The sequence below is a fragment of the Theobroma cacao genome, chromosome 9 (assembly GCF_000208745.1).
Source record: "Theobroma cacao cultivar B97-61/B2 chromosome 9, Criollo_cocoa_genome_V2, whole genome shotgun sequence".
NCBI lineage: Eukaryota > Viridiplantae > Streptophyta > Magnoliopsida > Malvales > Malvaceae > Theobroma > Theobroma cacao.
In genome coordinates this window covers 12,209,124-12,214,832 of record NC_030858.1, presented here as the reverse complement: position 1 = coordinate 12,214,832, position 5,709 = coordinate 12,209,124, and the positions used below count along the sequence as shown (strand labels likewise).

At 33.5% G+C, this 5,709-nt stretch overlaps 1 long non-coding RNA gene across 1 annotated transcript; it reads right to left on the bottom strand.

Annotated features, from left to right (window-relative positions):
• On the bottom strand, positions 1,224 to 2,720 carry LOC108663421. Its single transcript, XR_001929403.1, has 3 exons — positions 2,680 to 2,720; positions 2,546 to 2,578; positions 1,224 to 1,468 (listed from the first exon to the last, which is right to left on the bottom strand). It is a non-coding gene; the product is annotated as an uncharacterized LOC108663421 (long non-coding RNA).

Below are 5,709 nucleotides of genomic sequence, written 5' to 3'. Positions count from 1 at the left end.
ATCTAATCCTCATGGAAATGATAATTCAAAAGAGAATTTTCTTAATAAGAACATATCATCAATAGTCAAGATAATATCATCATTAAGCACTCTTAATCATTATTAACTTGTTCATCTAGCAAGCATGTATTCAATTTCATAAGAATATATTCCATTTACCTCTTTCTTGTGCTTTTCACCTTAATCATGTAAGCTCCTCCTACAAAAAGAAATTCAAACTTTTGTTTTTGGTAACCTTGGTCCCCTTTTGAACCACATTAATCTTTTCCACCTTACCATGTAGAGATTTAGTTCTTTTTGGAACCCATGTGTAACACCCTCGATTTTGATAAGAACTATGTGGTATGAATTAAGCCAATTGAGGAATTTGATTGCATCCTTGATATGTGCATTTAAAGATTTGAGAATATACCTATGTGTATAGAGAATGATTCTGAAAAATATTGTGTATTTGAGGACCTTTGATGATGTGTAGAATATGTTAAGTGTATGAAGCCTAAATCATAACACTTAGGCAATTTTTATGAAAATATGTGAGGAATCTTAAAGTTTGAGGTTTTGATCTAAGTTTGATCTTATATTTGAGAATATATGTAAGGGAATTTGAGTTAAAATAATTGGTTTGAAGTTCACTTTAACAGGGAATGATTTAGGGTGTTAAGATTTAGATTTTTGGAAGTTGGAAACGTTGGAAATGTGCTTACAAGGGAAAATGTAATGATACATTCATCAACTTATCGATATAGTTTTGGCAGGAAGAACAATATAAAGCAATCTGGACATTTTCCATCGATACATTCAAGAATATATTGATAGATTTGAACTAGGATAAATATCTATCAATAAATTATCCAAATGTATCGATAGATTTAAAATCGAAGGCATTCGGTGGGAAAAGTATCGATAGATTCCCAAATCTTTCAATAGATTTCAGGCAGAGAGCATTCTATTTGAAATCTATCGATACATGGCCCCCATGTATTAATAGATTTGAGGGGAAATCATGCAAATGTATTGATACATTTGGGAATGTATGTCATAGCCAATTTTTGGGCCATGACCGGCGCAAGGACCCAATAGGTGTGGCCCACTAGGCCCAAGCAAGCCTTTCTATGAAAACTTGTTTATTGGACCACCTGTCCCTCTTTTACCTCTAAGGTTCTTAGCTCATTGTTTTCAAAGTAATTTCCTTTCAAAAATAAATCATGGCAACTGAACAATACCATTCACAAAATAATATTACCATTTGCCAACCTATGGCAACATTATCATGCAAACCAAGCATACAATGTTTACAACAAATCTCATGAATTACATTTAAATAACCATATGCACATACAAAAGACCTTGACTATCAACGGAGTGACTCTGGCATGGATACTATCATGGAGTGTTCTGGTAAACCTACCGTAAGGTGAAAAAAAGGAAGCGCCTCTACCTAAGATCCAACTATCTTCGAACCTGAAAACTAAAACATGAAGTTGAAAAGGATGAGTATAAACCTAGTGGTGAACATAGGAAGGGAACAAGCAAACGATACAGAGAGTTTTTTTAAAACATGATGCACTCGTTTAAAAACAATGCAATTTTGTATATTATGAACAAACCTCCACGCCGTGTTGTTTTTCAACTCATTTTAAAGCATGTAGGAAGTTCAACTTTCAACATTCAGTGCAGTTACATAATATTTTCTCTAACATTTCTATGGTATGTGTAAACATGTATACAACCACCGGTCATCAGCTCATGTGCACTCCCACACTGCACATAACTGGAATCATCATTTTCCAATCATCAGCTCATATGCACTCCCACACCGCACATAGCTAGAATCATCACCCATCAGTCATTAGCTCATGTGCACTCCCACACCGCACATAGCTGGAATCATCACCCACCGGTCATCAGCTTATGTGCACTCCCACACCGCACATAGCTGGAATCACCCATCATCACTAGCATGTGCACTCCTACACCGCACATGCGCAGTTATAATTATCATTCAACATTACATTTCAATGCATGGCACATGTAACAAGAATCTTTGCATAACAATAAATCACATGCCACAAATAAATTGGCAATTCAACATAATATTTTAATTACGTAACTTATCACATTATACGTATCGCATAATATAGAAACACATGAGTTAATCACATTGCACATTTTCACAACGTAAAGACATTTCATCAAAGGCTTGTTCCCAAGCACATTTTAAAGCAAAGGCAAATAAAGTTTTCAAATGATTCATTCAAACACATGTGCATTTATCCCAAAACATTTTTAAATGCAAGTTCACTCACCTTAATGCCACCTTACAAGACTAGTGCCCACAAAGTCTTAATCCAAGTAGTTCCTAAATACCGTTAAAATCTATATTTACCAATAAGCCATAACAACCTCCATCAAGTCATAATTTGAATTTAATAATTCTAATAAATATACACTATACAATCTACACTCTAACCCAACTTTTAACCTAGAATTCTAGTCTAATTCACAAACCCATTAAATTAATTGCTCAAGTTTGAAGTTTCTTTACCTTGGTGCTTGAAGGTATAAAGATCAACCAAATCTAGCAAATTTTAAGGAAAGAAAATTTGAAGAAACTTAGAAAATAAAGTCTAAAGATTACAAACCCATAAATTCAAAAATTCAAGGGTTGAAAATATATACCTTTTAGCCTTAAAAATGAAGATTTGAAGCCAAAAATCCAAGTGTTGTTGAAAGTGAAATAGAAATAGAAAATAAAGGAAAAGAAGAGAGATTTTTCTTTCTCTCTTCTAGGGTTTAGATGTGTTGTAAATTGGGGTTAGAAGCTGCAGGTTTGATGCCCAAGAAGTTAGGAGAAGGAAAGAGTAAGAAAAGAAAAGGAAAGTAAATGAAAATCTTCATTTTTATGGTGGAGGAACAAAAATGGCGTTGGGAGGAGATGAAGGAGAAAGATGATGCCTTGGACACAATGGCCGGCAATGGGATAAGGGTGGAGAGTCAAAGCTTCCTTTGGAAGCTTTGACGAAGCTTTATGAGAAATTATAGTTTTGCCCTCCGAGGTTTTTACCCTTTTTTAATTGTATCCTCCCACAATCTTTTAATTCCAATTTCTTTCCATTTTTCTTCCTTAACACTTGTACCAATAAAATATCAAATTTATGATTCAACGTGGCAACACCATAATATTTAAATATTTACTTACCCTCGCTAGCTTTATTTAATAAAGACACGCAGGCCCCATTAACGTCATTTTTCTCTAAAATTTCCTCGTCTTTCTTCTCCCCCACTTAGATTGACCATATATTTCTCCTTCATGAAAATTTTTGACACGAAATAAAATATTAATATTTTAATATTATTTTATTAATACAATATTATTTTATTTAAAAATTTTCCATTAGCCTTCTAGGGCTCCAAAACATCTTACTTTGCCCCGATTCACATTTGAATCACCTTTTATCTCACAAAATTTTCCTCGATAGAAATATTATTATTTTTTTATTATTTCTTCGCGTGCGGAATAATTTATCTTAAAATACTATTTTCACCCGTTTCCATCCTTTGGCACTCAGATCAGCATCCATTGACCCTTTGTCTCGTCGATAAGGTCATATTGACTTCTATACGAGGGTATTGGGTGTCACAATGTATCAATACATCCTTGTGAAATTGCAAAATAAACAGATCTTGGGCATTTCACCCATTTTAAAAACAAAAACCAAATGCTTTTCTCTCTACAAAGACCAAGACCCTAAGGCCCCAACTTGATTTTTGGGCTTGATTGAACTAGATTAGATCTTGGGAAACCATTCTAGAAGTAAGATTACACCTTTTTACCAATTGATTTTGGATTTAATCGATTAATGACGTAGAAATCTATATGCTCCAAGTTTGGATAAATTTTTCCCTTTGACTTAGTTGAAAGATTTAGAGCTTGGATTTGAGAAACCCAGCTTCTAAAGGTAAGGATTTGAGTTTTTCGAACTTAAGATTTAAAACCTGGGTTTTGTGACTATGAATAGCTGGAATAAAGCCTATTTTGAAAAGTTGGAAAATTTTGAAAGCTAGGAAATAATTATTATTTCGATTTTCCCAAGAAGAAATTGAACCTATTAACGTATTAAAGAGCTAGGAAACGATTGGAAGCTAGAAGTTGAGCTTGGTTGTGAAATATTGCTTTCGACTGTCATTGTAAGTGGGTTCAATTAATTGAATAAAAACATGTGATGCTTCACGTATTGAATAATGCGTTGTCACGGTATTTGAATGCCATATAAGTATGTGACTGCCTAGATGGATATGCCTAGGCTAATAAATTACATATATTTATATGCGATGAGTATGTGTGCCTTAGTGTAAACCACATAATGGCATGTGTTTGAGCTTATACTAGAAGGTCTAATGAGAGTTATGAACGTCTAGGAGTAGTTTACTCAAGACGATTGATCTTTTGAAGAATTATGAATAATAGATGCCTTAGAGAGTTAAGGGCACCTAGAGCTGTGACACCTTATCAAGCTCGATTAAAAGACGATATTGTACCGAGTGGTACAACTAAGTTAAATCGAGCCTTGAACTAGTTCAAATAGAAATTCTAAGAGGAATTTGAAAATTTTAAAACCCATAAAATGGCTTAGAATAGTGATTCGGAGTTCAAGGTCCAGTTTGGAGTCCATCAGGAAAATTGACCGATTAGGGACAAAATGGTCATTTTACCATTTGATGATAAAATGGAGATTTTTAGCCAAGATTTGATCACATTTGACCAAGAATAATTATATGCAACATAATTATAATTATTGGAGTATAAAATGATGTTTAGTAGTGAAAAATTATGATTCCCGATATTTTTGGAGCACAAGGGCAAAATGATAATTTTGCTACTAGAGGACTAAACGGAAATTTTTATAAAATGATTTTTGCCCCATTTGGTTAATATTGATCAATATTAGTGTTATTTGAGGTTGAAAAGTAGAAATAATGTGATTCTGGTACATTTCGGAGTATAGGGGCAAAATAGTTATTTTTTCATCCCGAGGGCAAATCGGTAAATTTTTCACCCCAGCACTTGTCAAGACCAAGGGATTTTAATTGTGGTAGGATTGGATAAATACCAGAATATTTGTGGTGGAAAATTAAGAAGAAAAAGTCAAAAAGTTTAAAAAAAATTGGGCTAATAAACATGTGACACGTGGCATGCTTGATTATTTTATTATTTTCTATAAAAATCAGCCCATTAAATCCCCAATTCTCTCACCATATTCGGCCTAGGCAACCAGCAACAAAAACAAAGGAAGAACAAAGTGAAAAACAAGAAAACCTAGGTGAAAATTCAAAGAAAAAGTGAAAAAATCAAGGAAACAAGCTAGGTAAGTTAGAATTTCTTTAATTCTCCTTGATACCTAGCTTACCCATTCTTTTGTTCTTGATTTCCATGGTTGAATATTGAGTTATCATGATGAATTCAATTCTGAAAAATGGGTATGGAAGATGAATTGTTGTTGGAATAATTTAATTTTAGACTATGTTAGTGTTCAGGGATAGTTAAGCATGGTTATGAACAAAAACACAAAAAAAATATTCAATTTCTCTAGGGTTCCTTGTTGGTCGAACCATGAGGGCTGAATATCAATGGGGGATTGTTTTTATTTCAAGGAAAATGGCTTGGAAAATGATGGATTAAGGAGAAACGGCTATGTAGGAAAAAATTTC